General features: G+C 43.6%; 1 protein-coding gene across 3 annotated transcripts in view; it reads left to right on the top strand.

Moving 5' to 3' along the window:
• LOC138292044 (dehydrogenase/reductase SDR family member 4-like) overlaps positions 1 to 19,878 on the top strand; it is a 628,908-nt gene that overhangs the window by 42,959 nt on the left and 566,071 nt on the right. The window lies entirely within an intron of this gene.

The following is a 19,878-nucleotide window of genomic DNA, read 5'->3' as shown; positions in this document are numbered from 1 at the left end:
CCGCCAGGGTCAGAATGACCCCCTAAATCCTAATTCTTTCTTAGGGACCTCCTTATAGGGAAACAGTAGGCATGGGAGAAGAACATTCAATTTTCTCCTGAGTTTATCTGGTAAACCTATGATCATATTTTTCATGGTCTTGTTGAATCTATTTACAAGCCTGTTACCTATATGCCACCCCACACCCATCCCACATTGCTTTCAGATAGGCAGACATGAGGTTTGTGCCCCTGTCTGAGAGAACCTCCTTTGGAAAGCCCACTTTGGTACAAATACTAAGTAGGGCTCCAGCCACTACAGGTGCCATTGCTGTACTAAGTGGAATAGCTTCTGGATGTCTAGTGTCATGATCCACTACCACTAGGATGAACCTATGTCCTGAGGCAGTAGGAATGTCTAGGGGACCAACTATATCAATCCTTACCCTCTCAAAGGGTGTCCCACCACTGGAAGTGGTACAAGGGGAGCCTTTGGCTTGCCACCTGCCTTGCCACTGGCCTGAGAGTTGACACAGGAGTGATAAAACTCCTTTCCCTTCTCTGAAATGTGGGACCAATAAAAATGGTTGGCTAACCTGTGCCAGGTTTTAGCCTGTCAGATGTCCAGCTAAGGGGATGTCATAGGCTAGGTTAAGGAAAAGCTCGGTATTGTTGTAGGACCACCATTCTCCTGGTTGCCTCTCATTTACTGTCTACAGCTTCACTACATAGGAGGCCCTCCTCCCAGTATATCTTATGGGTACCTGTGACATCTCCTTCATCTTCTCTGACAGCCAACTGTCCCCTTCAAGAGTGGGACAAATATGTTATCCTTTACTCAAGTCCTCTCTGTTAGGGCCTCCTTGCTCCATGAAATTTGTTCAGGTCAGGCCAATCCTACGGGGCATTTCCCTCCTCTGCTGAACTCGGCCCTCCCCCTAATGGTTGTGCCCCTTCTGGCTCTGAGGACTCTTGGAAGAGGGCTTTCCAGGCTTGTCTCTTGTTGCTAGAGACTTGGGCCGTTCTTTCAGGATCCACAGTCCCTTGACACTCCACTGGAATGGCAGGGGGCACAGCTATTTTCTTAAGGCCAGTAACCCCCACCCACTCAAAGTCAATGATTATTATAGGATGAGACTTTGTTGCATTGTTGGATTCTACTATCTCATGCATTTCATTTGGAAGGAGCTGACTTGGGGAAAGCATCTTGGCCATCATCAAGGCTATGCTGGCACCTGTAACCCTTAAAGCCTGAACTTCCAACTAATTGTTTTTGGTCCACTGCCTATAGACCAGTGGGCTCAAGGTTCACTGTTCTCACCACCCAAGGAAACTAAAATGGCTTCAGTGTGCCCCTTGGAATCTCCCAGGTCAAACTCTGTCCCCATCCTTGAACTGGTAATTTTCTTTGAACTATCACCAGTGGGTGATTTCTTTGTGCATGTAACATCTCCTGTTTTGTGCCCTGGCAATCTGCAATCAAAGCACACCCCAGCCTTCAATGGGTCATAGTTCTTTTCCCTGATACGCCCTCCCCTTTTAGTGTTGGGATGTAGCTCTGGTCTACCCTTCTTGGGCATCTTTTTGGGCCTCTTTTGTTTGTCATGCTTTTTAAACTCCCACCCCCATCTTCTCCCTGAGAGGGGGCTTGTCCCACCTTTATCGATTCACCTCCTTGTGATTTCTTGGATACCCTAGTGTGTAGCCACTCATCAGCTACCCTCTGAAGCTCTCTAGAACTTGACAGCTTAGAGTCTACCAGATGATGGTGTAGCTTCTCTGAGGCACAATTTGTTAGAATGTGAATCTTGAACCACTAAATTATGTAAGTCCTCATAGATACCTACCTTGATACAGTTAATTCGGCCATGCAGTGATATCACAGAGGCATCTACAAAGTCTACCCATGACTGTGTTGCTCTCTTTTGAGCGTTCCAAAATTTGGGTCTGTTTTCTCTCAAAGTCCAAAAACCAGCAGCTTCAGTCCCAAAAAGTGGGGGTGACCATACAAAAAGATGTATTTCCTTACAACATTTTATTTCTTTATGCTGTTTTCCTACTCATTTTTCTCACTCACCTTGCCCCTGTGATGTTGGGAGTTATGACCATCTAGGTAGAACAGTGGTGCTATGTACCAGTACAGTGCAGAAAGAGTAGTTGCATGGCTTAAAAGGGATGTGCCAGCCTCAGTACTTGGTCACAGCTAGCACCCCGCAGCAAGTACAGAGGCAGACAGCCTCTCTGCGCATCAGTGAGGAGCACCAATAACGAGCACTGTCCAAGGCCAGTCCTTGAAGGCTTCTGCCTGCAAAAATAATTATCAGCACTGACAGCCTTTATTAGCTCAGCCTGGCCTGCTTCTGATACTCAAACTAATGCAACAGTTAGCAGCCAGCACATTGCATTGCAGAGCTGATGACTCGCTCAGGCTGGACTTGCAGGACAAAAGTTCAGCAATCAGCACCAGCCCCACCCAAGACAGTCCCTTGCTAGTCGCCTGTTATGTACTGAGGTGAGCTGGGCCTCAGGTGACGAGAGCAGGCAAAGGAGTGCAGTGAGGCTGGCACTGAGATGAACTGACTGGCAAGTTACAAGGCACTTCTTGAGACAGTCAGGTGAGTCTAACACTAGGCAACTTTAGAAGTTTTCCATCTGCGAATAGGTGAAAGAAGGTCACTATGATCTCATGGGCAAGGGCTAGCAGTCAGGGTAGTGCAGGGTGGGCCCTGGGTCCACAAAATTGTTGGTATCTCAGGATTGCCTGTTATGTTCCAAGCCTAAGGAGAGCAGGAAATAATTGCAATGAGGCTAGTTGCCCGACTGATCAGTAATCAGCAGGCAATCTGTTTAGACAGGTCTGTGTATTCAACGCTGTTGTTACATTACCCAGTAGTGGACCTTGGATTCTCACTAGTAAACCTTAAATCAGTCCTGGTAGTGTGGCAAAGAGCAGTTAGGCTACTTAGAGGAACATGTGTTAAGCATTTCACAATACCAGCATGGATGATAAGTAAATGGTGGACTGATGCAAGAGAAATCCAACACCAATTTAGAAAACGAAATCAGATGTTTATATACATTTAGACATCAAAACAAGCTTTTTAAGTTATACACAACCGGAGTTATGAATTTTAGAAGCTTTAAAAAATAGGGTATTTTTACTGTTTAACTGGCTCCCATTGAAGTCAATGGAGAAAGTCAAAGTATGCAGGCAGGTACTTGAAGGGTGATTTCCGGGGAACCCACCAGGATTTAAAGTTCTGTGCGGCCCTAGACCGAAAGTCAACAGTCAGTTTCTTATTACCTTGCCCAGGGAGTCCAGTTGTAGAAGTGCTTTGGCTATCCTTGGTGCTGATGGGTCTGCAGCGGCTTGTGCAATTGCACCAATTGGCAAATGGGTACTTGAAGTGGACATACACTCTACCCTTTGGACTTAAGAGGACTTTGGGGGACCAGAACCAGGTATCAACAGTTGGAACTTTGCCACCTTGTTCGGGGCTCCGGGTACAGAGGTGGCTTCTAGCTATCAATCACGGGAGCTGGTCATGCCAAAGCTGCTTTGCTGCTTCTCTCAAGGTCACTCTCTTCAGGGTGCAAAACCACAGGAGAGGGATCATTGCCAAAGTCAGTCTCTATGCTGGGGGTCTGCTCTGGAGTCAGTAATGTCCGAGTGGCTGTCGGTTTCCGGATTGGCGACTGTAGGAAAATGGCCCTCTCTGAAGGGTCACCAGCAACTTTTTACCTTCCTCCTACTCTTTTTCTGACTTTGCTTTTGTTGGCTTTAGGACTCTGGGCGCTTTACCACTTCTAACCAGTGCTAAAGTGCATATGCTCTCTCGCTAAACCATGGTAACATTGGCTCACAGCCAATCAGCATTTTTAATTTACTTGTAAGTCTCTAATAAAGTGTTGTACATCTGCCCAGGGCCTGTAAATTAAATGCTTCTAGTAGGACTGCAGCACTGATTGTGCCTCCCTCATAGGTAGCCCATTAACCATGTCTCAGGTCTGCCATTACCAGACCTGTATGTGCAGTTTCACTGCCACTTTGACTTGGAATTTAAAACTACTTGCCAAGCCTTAAATTCCCCTTTTTATTACATATAAGTCACCCCTTAGCTAGGCCCTAGGTAACCCATAGGGCAGGGTGCTATGTAAATAAAAGGTAGGGCATGTACTTAAACATTTTAAATGTCCTCCCATATATATCCCTTATATGCTTTTCAGTGGTAATTTATGATCTGAGAGAAATAGACTTGTTGTATTTTGTATAATCGGAATAGTAGTGAAAAATCCTACTTACTGGTGAAGTTGGATTCTACCTTACCTTTTCTGAAATGCCACTTTTAGAAAGTAGAAATTTCTCTGTACTTCCTGCCATATGTGCCTTACATTCAGTCTCCAATCCATGTCTGGTCTGTGCTGGTTGACGGCTCCGCTTGTGCATCCCACCCAGGCACCCATAAAAACAGGAAACTCCACTGAATCTACATTCATCTGCATACAGATGGGATCCCTGGGCAGGAAGGGTGGAGTGGCTCTCTGTCACACTTCAAGGACCAGTACCATGCCCTCACACAAAAGATTGGTAACCCCCCACATGTACCCTGGCAGACAAGGCTGGGTTGAAAGGGGAACTTGTGCACTTCAAACCCACTCTTTGAAGTTTCTCCACTTCAAAGGCACTTTTGGGTATATATACTGGGTCTGTGACCCCATCACATAAGACACTTCTGAACACACAACTGAACTCTGTGAGAGGGACTACCTGGCTGCCCAAAGGACTCATTTGGACTGCTTTGCTAGAAGGGCTGCTGGCCTGCATTTTGCCCTTCTGCCTTCTGACCCCTGACTCTGCTAGAAGGACTCTGCCTACCTCCTCAAGTGCTCTCCAAGGGCTTGGATTGAGCTTGCCTCCTGTTCTGAGGTCTCAGGGTTAACAAAGACTTCACCTAAGAAAAGACAATCCAGTGTCTCAGAAAATTGACACAACACCTTTAAAATGTGACGCAAGCCTTCCGGATCGACACAGTGCCTGCCTCACAACTGAAAAATCACTGCATCACCTGCTGGATCGATGCAGCACCTTTTGTCTCTGCTCAACGTGTTCTAGGTTTTCCATGCATCATCCCTGGGTGTCAAAATATCCCCACATCGCAGTGAGGAACCAATGCTGCGCGCCAGGGATCCGATGTATCGCCTTGCATCGTGGAAAGAAGTGATGCATCGCCTTTGCCAGACCAGAAAAATAAATGCATTGGTTTACTCTTCCATGCATCTCCTCCTCTGCGGCCCCTCTGTGTCATTATTTTTGACACATCCCAGCTAATATGTGTTAAAAGGATACAGCCCCTGATTCTTAAGGATTGATACTCATTTAAACTTTTAAACAGTAATATCTTGTCTTGGTCATATTGGATTTTTGTCGCTTTGGTCTTATTTTATTCAGATAAATATCATCTATTTTCCTAAACTGGCGTGGAGTACTTTTGTGGTGTTTTCACTATGTTACTGTATGACATATTGCACAAATACTTTGCCTTCTAAGTTAAACCTGCATGCTCTGCGCCAAGCTACCAGAGGGGGAGCACAGGATAATTTAAGTTGTGTTGTGACTTACACTGGCTAGGAATGTGGTCCCTACTGGACAGAGTGCATACCTCTGCCAACTAGAGACCCAATTACTAACAGCAACAAAGAAGACTTAGTAGCTGCAAAGGTGGTCTGCTGGTAATTCCTCTGTTGAAGGGTGGCCAGCGGGGAGTAGAGGCTTGGAACTTGGCAGGGACCTCACTCCCACTCATTGTTTGCTGGACACCGAGGACCTGATTTAAGGAAAGTGGTGCTGCACCCAATGCAGTGTCACTTTCCTTGCATCCCTTAGCGCCCCTAACACCTCCATGTGTGTGCCATATCTAAGATATGATGCACCATGGCGGTAGTTAGGAAAACTAGGGTCAACATTTTTTATGCTAGTTCTGAGTTTTCCAGGACTAGCATCAAAACTTTTCACTCTAATCCTGGGAGTCCCATTGAAAGCAATGGTGTGCCTCCTTTTAACGCCTGCTCTGAGCAGTCATTAAAAGTGGTGAAAAAACCCGACTATTTATCTCTTAGATTTCTTTCTGTACATTGTTTCGGCCCCTCTAATGGGTGAATACCCCCTCTTCATACATAATGCCTGGCACAGGCATAAAAAAGCACAAAGGGATACGAAGTGGCAAAATATATGCAGTGCACCACTTTGTAAATTTGTAGCAGCAATTTTGGCCTCATTGGGCCTCATTAACATAAAACAAATTACTCTAATGTGGCGCAAGGAGGCACTAGAGGCTCTTAATTCAGCCCCTGCATTTCGTTATGTACACTCACACAGAGCCTGGTGGGTCGTAGCTCTTTGACTTCAGTACTGCATTTACTCCTGCAGTTTACAGGGGACTGTTACCACCACTCAGCGGAGTCTTTCTTTGCTTCTCGGTGTCCACTGGGGTCCCTCTTGCTGGGACCAATGAGTTTTCACTTTAACCACACGTCAGTCACTCAGTTCCAAAGGTGTTCTCCGTAGATCACTTCTGTGTCCTCTCTGCGCGCTACAGCTGGAGTCCAGGTCCTGTTGTCAGTGATGTTGTCTTCTTTGTGCCTCTTCTTCTTTGCAAGTGAGAACTAACTTTCTGGTATCAGATGAGCCCATTAAAACCTAAGATGTTAGGGGACGTTGAGGAGGACAGTGGTCAATGGGCTGTTGGTCCCCGCTGATAACCCACCCCTCTAGCAACCACGTCTGTGGCTGTACAGAGCCCCTAGCCCACCCTAAAGATGTGGCTAGCCTTTAGGGGTTTACCCCTCCTATATAGCTAATTTTTCCTGCCTGTTGGGCTGTACAGGGTGGGAAGGGCTTTGGGATACAAGCAATTACACTTCAAGGGTGGGTGAAGTCGTTGAGGCTCACCACCTTGATTACCTTTTCACACTAGCCAGCCTGGGAGGAAGGAGGTGTGAACTCCTGCCTGCCAAGGCCCTTTGTCTCCATCCTGTGGAAGTGCTAGCACAACCGGCAGGACTGCAGACTCGTGTCTGTAGTGGCAGAGACTCGAGAGAGCCCACCAAAACAGCAGAGAGCTTGGTTACCTGGTGGGCACCCTCTAAGAGAATCACCTGGGCACCTCCTAGTTAAACCTGAGCACGGGCACCATGTTCAGGGTTAAAAACCAGGTTGTTTGATACCAAACAGGATGGAATCAGCTGGGCCATCACAAAGCTGGTCGTCTGGGAACTGCCCAGATGCCAGGCCATGTTATCCTATGGACCGCCGGTTACTCGTGGTTACTTTTATATGCTATCTCGGGTCACATATGCTCATGCAGATATGTCCTCACTCATAGTACAGGGCACCCTGCATCCTGGGCTGTAGGTGGCCTACCTTAGGGGTCACTGACCTGTATTATGGGCAGTAAAGAGACTCTACCTGCACCTGGTGTGGGCAGCGTCACACTCGAGCAGCAAGCTGCTGGCGCAGGTCTCAATTTTACTTGGGCCACCCAGGGCAGCACAATCAGTGCTGAAGCCCTGCTGTCCCCCTTACTACCCTTGCCCTGGGTACCACTGGTACCAATTACTAGGGAGTTACAGGGGTGGTAAAGTCCTTGCCAATTGACCTATGCTCTTCGACATACAATTTACGGGAAAGATCGTACTGAGGTCGAGTTAGCAGGCCTCAATACACTAATAGGTCAAAAACAACAGCATCAAGCAGCAAAAGTGTGTGGGGGAGGTGACCATCCAAAAAGGGCACTTTACAACAGTAATCTTGCCCATTTCACTAAAATGATGGTCCAAATTTACAAGGCCCCCTAGCGCCTCCTTGCAGCACACTAGCATCATTATTTTTTAAGCTGTGGTGTTTAGGAGGTCATTTGCCCGTGCCATATTTAGAAAGTGGTGCAATGCTAGCATTGCAAGACTTTGTAAACCCTTGCACCACATTATACCTGCACCAGGTATAATGTATGCAAGGGGGGCATTCCCATGCAGGGAGGCCGCAACAAATTTTCAAGATTTAAAAGATTTCATTGCAACATTTTTTCTGTATTTTTTAACACCTGCTTGGGGCAGGTGCTAAAGTGAAGGGCCCACAGTAACCTATGAGCCTCCCTAGTGCTTTGCTGCACTAGCGCCATAATTTATGGTGATAATCCAGCAAAGTGCCACAATATGGAAACGAGAGCCAGGGTGCACCGTATTTTAAATACGGTGCAATCATGGTGTCATTAGGTGGGGCAAGGGCAGCGCAAGCAAAGTGGCTCATCGGGACTGATGTGCCACTTTCTTGTAAATCTGGCCCTAAATTTTATGAAACCTCATAAACAATAATTATATAAAATATCTGATATCTTTCGTGAAAGTCATCCTCCAAAAATGTTACATTTTATTTGAAAATTCTTTATTTGATAAGCTCCACTCCATATTCGAACCTTGTCGCAACTCAACATTATTTATCCAATGTCTTTCCCTTCAAGCTACCTCCTATCATGGGCGAAAATCAAAATTAACTACATTAAACATCCCTTATCTTATCCTAGAGAACCATGTGTAAAATTCTCTTGCAGAGCTTAAATTCGCTCATTAATTAAAACTATAAACCTCCAATTACAAAGTCGAAGCCCTTTCAGAGATCCTGGAAGTACTGATTGAAAAATCAATGTTTCAATTTATACTTTTAAGCTTTATAAGCTGCATACATATTGAATGTGTTAAATGATTTTTTTTAATGAAGAACCCTATGTGTTAGAAGAATAGGATCCATTAATTAATGGGAGTTTTCAGAATTCACATGAATAAGTGGGCTTATCGTGGCAACAGACTATTAACTTGGATGGATACTAATTTAGATGGATACTATACGGGATCTAACCATACATGTGTAAAATAATGTAATTGTTTGGTTTACTGGTGAGGACCTATCATATGTATGTATTTAGGTATGTTTTGCTGAATAGCAATAATTTTCATCAGGATCCAACTATGTAATTGTCAAGATTCACTGGTAATAATCTATATTTCAGATGTAAAGGGGTTTGTTGTGCTCAAACTAAATAATGTCTAGAGTATTTGTTGGTATGTTTCACGTCTACTTAAACATATTTTCTGCTTATTTTTCTTTCTTTTTCTTTTTCTTTTTCTTTCCTTATTCCTTAATTAACAGCCTTCAAGAAGCAACTATGTTGTGAAACACTTGTAGGCAGTGGTTATGGTAGCCTAATACGTATTTCCGTTTTTTTTAAAGGTTCATATTCATGTTAATTATGCTGTCAGCTGAAAGATTCCAGCGTGTGAGAGGCATTAGTTTTTTTCTTTATCAGAAATAAATCCCACTTTGGGAGTTTGTTTTTGAAAAACAAAAAGCTTTTGTAAAGTTTCCATCCCACCATCATGTCTGAAGTAGATGCCAGTCAAACTTTTCTTGCACAGACAAGAACCACTATAACAGCATTTCCTATCAATGTAGAGAGGACTGGCAGGCAACTCTAAATTTGACAGGCGTAGTTCACACAGGATGGTGAAGTTATTGTCCTCCACCCTCCTGACAGAGTTAACACATTCCCCAAAATCTAAATCAGCCCTATAGTTTTAGTTCCTTTCATCTTGATATTGGAATGAAGCTTCTCAATTATACTGTGGTAGTGACTTCATAAGGGGCACTATGCAATTGTTTCCATTATGATACGATCACCCTAAATATCAGATGGTACTACTTCACTGGTATACAACATTTCCAGTTTTGTCCTTTGCTTTTACAGATCATGTTTCAATTTGTTTTAGTATTATTTGTTTAATTGTACTGAACCAGAATGAATAATCTCAAAATGCACTGATTTGCTGCATAACATGGAGCCTTTTAGTAATCCTGTATCTGGCCCTGGTACATTCCTGTGGCTTTGTGAGTAAGAATGAGTAAATCATTGTAGAAGAACAAACAGCTTCAACTAGTCTTGCAAACATTCTAATCTTCTTTATCATTACTACCATCTCTACAGGTAAACCTAAAGGAGTAGGACCGTGTGTGGAGAATGGGAAAGATCTATAAAGGGCCTCCCAAGTTACTGTGTGTTGGCTTATGGTGCAGTGGGGTGGCATTCTGAACCATGTTTGTCAAAATAACTTGGAAACATTCAAGCAATTGGGACCATTATATAAGTAGGGGTGGGCATAACTTGCATAATTTGCTGCAGTGCAATTACACAGAACTAGAGCAAAAACGTGTGGAATTACGCAAGGAGCATAACCCAGGACTTAGTGCTATTTTCTTAGCTCGAAAAGCACTTTTGCAGGAAATATGGACCCGAGGATGCATTTTGCTGCAAGGAAAGAGCACTAAATGCAGCAGAACAGGAAGAGCAGCAGTTGCACTCACTCACTAACCTCATTGTCCCTGTGCTCTTGTGGGAGATTTTTTGCCATAAATACCTCTTAACTACACACACCGCATAATCAAGTAACTTTTACTAATTTTGCATCGCAAGAGTAACAAAGAGCTGCTGAAATGACCCTGATTACTCCAGCATAATTAACATTTCTCCCAGTCCTACCTGTAAGTTAGTGCATCTATTTAAGCCAGTTTTAGCATTAAGGGACTCGTGTCACAAAATAAAAGGGTTTATGACCACAAAAATGCTTATCTTTATGTACAAAAAACCCTTTTACAAATCTTTTGGATTGTGAAAGGACTTTTGCCATTGTTTTTGAATTGTATATAGGAGGGATCTTGGAAGGACTTTACCCTCCTTCTTTCTAATTTGGAAAGGATTTTATTGATAGTTTACGACTGCAATTACTGTTGCTAAACATTGATGAATTACTAACCCTTGAATTGGGCTGGTAACTAATTTGCAAAGTGGAATGGTCCCCTCAGAAGCCCATTCCCTTTGGGACTCATGTAGACAGCCTCACAAGGGAGAGATTTCCCAAACCAGCATTGGAATAAAAAAGGTTTTCTCTTTTGAAATACAGCCATAGGGATAGTGGGCTGCTGTCACTTGCAGACCACCATCTCTGTGATCACAGTCAATCACAGTGGGTTGCAAATTGGCACCTGCCTAATGATGATGTCAAGTTCTGACCCCCTCCTACCATTCTGGATTAAACAGGAGTTTGGTTTAAATTCTTGAATGTTCTGGCCTGTCTGAGATAGGGGCGACACTTTACAGTAGCCACAGTTCTGCCAAAAATGAGAATGCCAAGACAGACTGTGCCTTCCAGAAGGAGTCCCGCAGAGGAAACACCCTGAAAGGAAAAAACCTCCTGTGCACAGGAACTCCAGGAGATGGAAGGGACATTCCAGGGAGAATACTAGGAACAAGAGACAACAGGAAAGATGCAGGGCAAGGAAAACCAAGCAGGAGCTCCCAACAGGAAGCCCCAACAGGAACTGCCATCAGGAACCACCAACAGGAACCACCAACATGAGCGTGGATACACTAAGCAATGAGTGTTGCAACGCAAGGAAAAAAGAAGAAATCAGCCCTTTAGATACCATAAAGCAGAAAGTGAGAAAACAAAAAAGAGAAAAATCACCATCTTGAATAGGGAAGTAATAGTGAAGGGAAACAAAGAAGATTGGATTGGGAAAGACAAAAACCAACCATGAGCATGCTGGGAAATGTTCAAGGGAACATGGGAACAAGAAGTGAACAGAACATAGCCCCAGGTATCAGGACTAAAGGAGAATGTGCAAGAAATGGCCCCAGGGATTCCAGACAGGTAAGAAAAACACAGTGGCAGTGAACTCGTGCCACCATGGATACTCAGCTACATGCAGTGTGTTTTTATGTAAAATGTGCATCACAGAACATATCCACAATGCCACAAAGTCTGACAAAAAAGACCACAGCGGGCCAGACGGGCTGAAAAACAAACCACAGATGCTGTGACGGATTAAGAATGGGATACCACAGATGTGCGGCCGTGCTGCAGCAAAACAGTAGGGCCCCCCCGAGGCCCCAGGCTTGTTAGGAAAAATGCAGAAAAAATGCCGGACAAGAACAGGAGCGTGAAGGGAAGTGGCATTTTCCCAGGATCACTCGCTGGGAGGGTAACCTTTCCAGTGAATGAGAAACTAGAGACAGTTACCAAAAAAAGGAGAAACACATATCTCTTGTACTTCGTATTCTGGTTCTGCACCCATCAAAACAGGAGGAGGATGAGAAAAATCCCTCATAGAGGGATCAGGAATGTAGGGTTTTAGCTGAGACATGTGGAACACTGGAAATACTGTCTATGAATGAGGCAATTATAGGAGGAATGAAACAGGATTTACTAATTGAATAATCTTGAAAGGACCATAAAAGCGCTGCTTGAATTTGTTAAGAGACAAACGATGAGGCAAAAACTTGAAAGAAAGCCATACTTCATCATTCACTTGATATGGTGGAGCCAAGTGTCAGCGAGCATCAGTGGCGCCTTTCATCTTTTATTTTGTAGCTTGTAGATTAGAATGTATCATTTGCCTAACAGTACGGAGTCTATCAGAAAAATAATTTACTGCTGGAACAGTGGCAGAAACCTGAAGAACTGCAGAAAATGCCCTGGAATGGAAACCATATAGACAGAAAAAGGGAGTGGCCTTTGACACACTGTGTACGGTATTGTTATAGTAGAATTCCACTCAGGGTAAATAGGTAGACCAGTCACTTTCAGTTGCATTATAGAAGCAACACAGATAATGTTCTAACCCTTGATTTAATCATTCCATTTATCATTAGTTTGAGGATGGAATGCAGAAAACAAAGCAACTTCTATGTGTAGGGAATTGCAAAAATGTTTCTAGAACCGTGAAATGTACTGGGGACCACGATCAGATATAACGACTTGTGGGAGACAATCAAGACGAAAGATTTCCTGTGTAAAGATGTAGCTTAGTTCTTTAGCAGTGGGTAGTTTCTTTAGGGCTGTAAAGTGGGCCATTTTGGAAAAAAAGATTCTACAATTACCATGATAACTTGGATCCCAGAAGAGGGAGGTAAAGAATTCAGGAAGTCTTAGACACAGTGTGCCATGGGGCTGGAGGGACGGGTAAGTGTTGGAGTAACCCTACAAGTCTTGTATGAGGAACCTTAGCCTGTGCACACACAGGACAAGAGGAGACATAGACGTCAGTTTCTTCCTTGATCATGGGCCACCAGAAAGAACGGCAAACCAATTCTAAGGTATCCTTGACTCAATGGTGACCAGCAATGGGAGAGTTGTGGCACATTTGTATAGATTCCTCTTGGACTTTCTTGGTAGGAAGCAATAATTACTTTTTATGACAGTCAATCAATCAATCAATCAGTGATTTGTTAAGCGCACTACTCACCCAGCAGGGTCTCAAGGTGCTGGGGGGGATGCTACTTCTCAGAGAGCCAGGTCTTGAGGTGCTTCCTGAAGGTCAGGAGGTCCTGGGTCAGACATAGGTCGACGGGGAGGGAGTTCCAGGTTTTGGCGGCAAGGTGGGAGAAGGATCTACCGCCGGAAGTGGTTCGGTGAATACGGGGGACGGTTGCAAGGGCGAGGTTGGCGGAGTGGGGCTGGCGTGTATGGATGTGGAAGTTGAGATGCTCGTTGAGATAGGCCGGTCCGGCGTCGTGGAGAGCTTTGTGAGCGTGGATCAGGAGCTTGAAGACGATCCTTTTGTTGACGGGTAGCCAGTGGAGATCTCTGAGGTGGGCTGAGATGTGCTCATGGCGAGGGAGGTTGAGGATGAGTCGTTCTGAGGTGTTCTGGATGTGCTGGAGTTTCTTCTGAGGCTTGGCCGTTGTTCCCCCATAGAGGGCATTGCCGTAGTCCATTCTACTGCTGATAAGGGCGCGTGCGACCATTCTTCTCATTTCCACGGGGATCCATCTGAAGGTCTTGCGGAGCATGCGAAGTGTGTGGTAGCGTGAGAATGAGATGGCGTTGACTTGCTGCGTCATGGAGAGAGAAGAGTCCAGTGTGAAGCTGAGGATGCGTGCATGGGTGGTGGGCTTTGGAGCTGACCCCAGGGTGGCAGGCCACCAGAACTCGTTCCATGCTGATCTGTTGGGGCCGAAGATGATGACCTCAGTTTTTTCTGAGTTTAGCTTGAGGCGGCTTTCTTTCATCCAGTTGGCGATGGCGTGGACCATGGTAGTGATTCCCTTTTTGTTTATGTAGTTGGTCGTTCAGCCTTTTCCACTCTTCATTGGTTAAGGAGGTATATCCAGATGAAACTCGGTCAGCAAAGAATTGTACAACATTAATAGTTCAATGTGGTTCTATGATTTGTTGTGGTGGAAGGGAGGTACCTTCTGGATATTGACTAGATAAGGCATCTGTTGGATATATTGTGACCCTAGTATTTAAGTAATAGGAAAGTCACATTAGTTGAAGAAGTAAGCCCAGCGGGCCTGTTGACTGTTTGACATTGAAAACTACAGAGACAATGTAAGTTCCTATGGTCAGTTCTGACCTCAATGGGCTTTTTAGCACCCGGTAGGTATTGTCTCCATTTGCAACAGGCTAATTTTAAGACAAGCAATTCCCTTTCCAGTACAGAATAGTTATGTTCAGAGTCAGACAAAACTTGAGACAAATAGAAGACTAAATGTTCTAGTCCATTGCCATCTTGTTTTTGAAGAACAACACCTATTGCTTTGTCAGATGCATCTGTTTCCATGATAAATCTTTTTGTAGTGTCAGGATGCCATAGAATGGGTGTCTAAGTGAAAGCTCGTTGCAGAGTTTGGAAAGCCTTTTCAGCCATTTCCTTCCATTTAAATCCCTGCCTAAGGCTCTCCTTCTATACGGTTTGGGAGATGTAACTTATTTGCTGAATAAAGTTTTCTACAAACTGATGATAAAAGTTTGCCAGGTCCAGGAAACATTGAGTTTTTTTTTTTATAGTAGAAGGAGACGGCCAGCCTAAGTTAGATTGGATCTTCACTGGGTCCGTAATGTTTCCAGTTTTATTAAAACGATAACCTAAATATTCAACCTCTGTTTTGTCAAATTCACACTTTTCAGGTTTGCAAAACAAATTGTCCTGTTGCAACCTGTCCAGGACCTGAGTGACATGTATTGTGTGCAATAATGGATGGACAGAATAGACCAGGATATCACCCAAGTCATTACAACAATTTGGTACAAAAGATCTGCAAACACATGATCCACAAATGTTTGGAAGATAGACAGAGTGTTAGTAAGGCGAAAGGGCATTACTCTATATTCAAAATGATCCAAAGTTGTTCTAAAAGTGGTCTTCCACTCATCTTGTTCCTTGATTCAGAGGAGATGATAAGCATCCCTTAAGTCTAATTTAATGCACATCTGTGCCCCTCTGACTGATTCCAGGATATCTTTGATAAGAAGCAAGGAATGTCGATTTTTTATGGTGACATTATTTAGTCCTCGAAAGTCTATACAGGGCCATAGGTCCTTAGTCATTTTTGGCATGAAAAAAAGGGGAGCTCCAGCAGGAGATGAAGAGTGTGCGATCAGTCCGCTTTGTAAGTTTTCATCGAGATATTGTTTAAGGGTCTCCTTTTTGGTTTGGTAAGAGAGTACAGTCTTCAAAAGGGTACGACGGCTCCAGGCTCAAGAGGAATGGTGCAATTGAATTCTCCATGCGAAGGTAATTTCGGGCTCTCATGTTTTTGGAAAATATCGGCATACATTTGATAATGGCTTGGTGCCCCCTGAATGACATTTATGGAGCTACCATCTTCTACTTGGACTGGTATTTCTTTAGGTGACCAGTAGTCTTCTGAGATGTAACAATTTTGTTGGCAAAAATGCAATGACAAGGAGACAGTTCTGGTTTCCCAATTCATATAGGGATTATGACACGTTAACCAGGGTATTCCTAGTATCTTCATGTGGTTAGACGAGGTGATCGGGTCAAAAGACAAATATCTGTGGTGTCTTGCAAAAGTCAAGCATAAGGATGGTGCTGTTTCTTTGATGGGTCTAGAGATAAGAAGGGTCCCATTCTCCCGTATGGATGAGTTCTGGTGTCTCTTTGGGGATTCAGGGCATTTTTCATCAAGATATATGCAACTAGCACCACAGTCCAATAAGGCAAACACCCTTTCTTCTTTCCCATTAGGTAACTGTAATAACATGGGTAAAAGGAGGAGAGAAAAGATTGCTTCTTTGGATGAACCGATAGAAGGAATTTCAGACCGTCACGTCCTCTCCCTTCTTATAGAGGATTGGATTTGGCATTTACTGTCGGCTCGGCGGGATGGGTAGGACAGGTACAAATCATATGGTCCAAATCACCACAAATTAGACACAGCCCCTGTTTTCGTCTATGTTCTCGTTTAGTTTCTGATAATGGTCCAGGAGTTATGCCTTATTGCATTGGCTCTTCTCCAGAGACTGTAGGGGTTTCTGACTGGTGCTTGTCTATTCAGTGATGAATTGCTCGTGTTGTCCCTGTATGTGACTGAACACATACTTTTTGTCTTTCCAATCGGCGCTCAAGGAGACAGTGTTCTATTAATAGCATTGATAGTCCATAAGGCCCACCATGATATCCACTTGAGGAGAGTGCACTACTTTATCTTTGATTTTTTCATGTAACCCTCTATGAAAAAGGGTAACCAAGGTACCTTCAACCCAAGTGGCCTCTACAACAAGCTGTCAAAAACATGTTATATACTGTAAAACATCCTGGTTACCTTGCTGGATATCACATAGTGCCTCTTCAGTGGAGGACTCTAATCCAGGTCTTTCAAACATTTGTTTGAAGGCAGCAATGAAAGCTGTATAATTGGACAACCTGAGATCATCTGTGGCTACCAAGGGTGTCACCCAAGCCAGGGCAGGACCAGATAAGGCACTAATCAAATATCCCACCTTGGTTTTCTCTTGAGCAAAATGAATCAGGCGAAAGGCAAAGAAAACCGTCAGGAATTCTTTCAGCTTGTTTGGGTTGCCAGTATAATGCAGAGTTGTAGCAGAGACAGCTGGAACATCTGATATCCTAGTAGATAATGCTTGACATAAGGCTGCATTTTCGCCACGTAACTGCTGCACCTCTTGAGGTTGTTGTTGAACCATGTGCTTCAGTGTCTGAGTTATCTCCACTCTCTCTTCTGAAGGATCCTCCATAACCCTTGGATCAAAACGGGGTTTTGGGCATTGCTATCTGTCACGTTCTGACCCCCTCTTACCATTCTTGTTGGATTGAACAGGAGTTCAGTTTTAATTCTTGTATATCCTGGTCTGTCCAAGATAAGAGCCACCCTTTCTGGTAGCCACAGTGCTGCCTGCAATGAGAATGTAAAGCCAGACTGTGCCTCCAGAAGGCATTCCCACAAAGGAAAAACCCCGATGGGAAAAATCTCCTGCGCACAGAAACTCCAGAAGATGGAAGGAAGGTTTCAGGGAGAATACTAGGAACCAGATACAACAAGAAAGATTCAGGGCAAGGAAAACCAAGCAGGAGCTGCCACCAGAGACTGCCAACAGGAATCACCAACAGGAACTGCCAACAGGAATCACCAACATAAACCGCCAACAGGAGCGAGGATACACCACCAAGCAAAGGAGTATTGCAAAGCAAGGAAAAAGAAGAAACCAGCCCCTTATATACCATAAAGCAGGAAGTGACAAAACAGTAAAGAGAAAAATCACCATCTTGGATAGGGAAGTAATAGAGAAGGGAAACAAAGAAGATGTCATACTGGATTGGGAAAGACAAACCCAACCATGAGCACTCTGGGAACTGTGCAAAGGAACATGGTAACAAGAAGTGAACAGAACAGGGCCCCAGGCATCAGGACTAAAGGGGAATGTGCAAGAAATGCCCCAGGGATCCCATACTGGTAAGCAAAATACTTTGGCAGTGAACTTGTGTCACCACGGGTACTCACCTACCCCGCAGTGTGTTTCTATGTAAAACGTGCACTGCGGAACATATCCGTGACACTAAGCACTCAATTAAGGCATGCACAACAATAAAAGTAAAATCTGTTGCTCAGTACACAAGTGCTGTCCAACTTTTCTAAGCGTGAAGGCAATCTGAAAATCACCTAAGTTAGTTGACTGAGCAAAGGAAATCCATAATGTCAAAGTTCGCTTCGGACATGTGCTGGGCTGAAAAACATGGGGACAAAAAGTAAAAAGGAAATAAAGGACAAAAAGAATTAGGAAAAACAACATCTGGGCAAAATGAAGATAAATAAAGTTGGCAAAAGTAGATAAAAAGGGGAGGTGTCATCATTTCAGAAGCTTGGTCAAGAGACTTCTCATAGGTCAGGGGAAAATCAGAGTCTTCTCTCAGCAAAAATTTGGAAGCAGAGGAGCAAGGGCAAAGAGGTCTGTACTTCTCATAATCCAAGTCAAAATTTCCCCCAATCCAACTAGGAAATGGTAAAGTCCAAAGTGAAGGATGATTTGTCCATAGGCAACGCCACATGAATCATGAGATTTAATTATCCAATCATAGCACATCATGCGACCTGCATCTGCAACATCAAGTCAAGTTCCCAGGACTATCATGGGAAGGCATCCATCTTTGCTCTCCTGTATGACTTTACAACAAATTATAATGTCCATGTTCTCAGTTTCTCAGTGTACCAACTTCAAGGTTAATTTCTCAGACTCTCTAAGGATAAAACAGTAGCACAGATATTTCCAAACTAACATTCTATGGAAACAACATCTGTAAAGAAAAGACACATTAGCAAAAAGAAGACAGATTTCTCACGTTCTGCAAGACTGACGCCTAGAAAATCAATATGACTAAACTAAAGCAGAACAGAATTAAAATGGCACACTTTATTCATGTTAAGTAAAACATATATAACATTTGTAATTGTGAAGCCATCATTAGTAAATCTTGTCCATATTCATGTTACAGTTATAGTGGATTGCAAAAGTAATGTAGCTTGTTCACGCATGTCAATAAGTATGATGGGGAGCTCCAATTCTCAAAATTAGCATATGACATTTAAAACACATCCATGAGGAAATTCATTATCATTTCAGTGAAAACTATATTCTAACATCATAAGGAAACATGAAATCAAAATAAAGGATTACTGTTAAATTAATGTGGCTTTACCACATATGTCAAATCACTAGTCTCCAATGAATGCACCTTAATATAGACTTTCACTGTACCACTTTTCAGTTAACGTGTTGGAGCTTCACACAATACATTGCCAGACTTGTCACATACATTATAGTTAATAAGGAAGAGGGACTGGGAGAATAAAAGGTCCAGTATACGTGCTCCCTACATATAAGCCTATATAACAAAAAGTATACTGTTCCAAGAGTGTCTGCCTATGTTAATCATCACGGGCAATTAGTGTCATCAGGAGTACCCTCAAGCATCAATTACGATGCTGAGCATCATCATCGGGTTGACTCCTCGCCGGACCGGCACTGCAATATCCGACGGGCCACCACTCGAAGGTGGTAGGCTCTATGACCGAAAATGATGTTACTGATCAAGTAGAGTCAGTGAAATGTGATAATGTGCGGTGATAAGAAAGGAGAGTAAACGGTGTATTAAAATTGGCTCTGAACACCAAATGTCTTTAATACTCTATGTAGGAGTCAGGCCAAGATTAAAAAATTTGAATCAAGGAGTCTAAAGGGGAGTAATGTACCCCACACTCCTTAACATAAAGTGAGGAAAGGAGGAGAACTGCTCAATCCTAACATTAAGGGGTCGACATGTTTCACGCCTAAATGGTCTGTTAAAGATCCAGCGGCGTTTCTTCAGGACCTTAGAAAAGATAACTTCTCCTTAAAGACAAATAATAATAAGTGCTGGAAGGTCACTTACAGTGTATGCATTAAATAGTCGCTGTCAGTCGTCTATTAGGTCGCCCTGAAATAAAGAAGACACACAGACAGACATAGAGAACAGCAAAATATGCATTGATAT

The sequence above is a fragment of the Pleurodeles waltl genome, chromosome 4_2 (genome assembly GCF_031143425.1).
Source record: "Pleurodeles waltl isolate 20211129_DDA chromosome 4_2, aPleWal1.hap1.20221129, whole genome shotgun sequence".
Taxonomy (NCBI): Eukaryota; Metazoa; Chordata; class Amphibia; order Caudata; family Salamandridae; genus Pleurodeles; species Pleurodeles waltl.
Note: the sequence above shows the minus strand (reverse complement) of the source record. Positions and strands in the feature narration are given on the sequence as shown.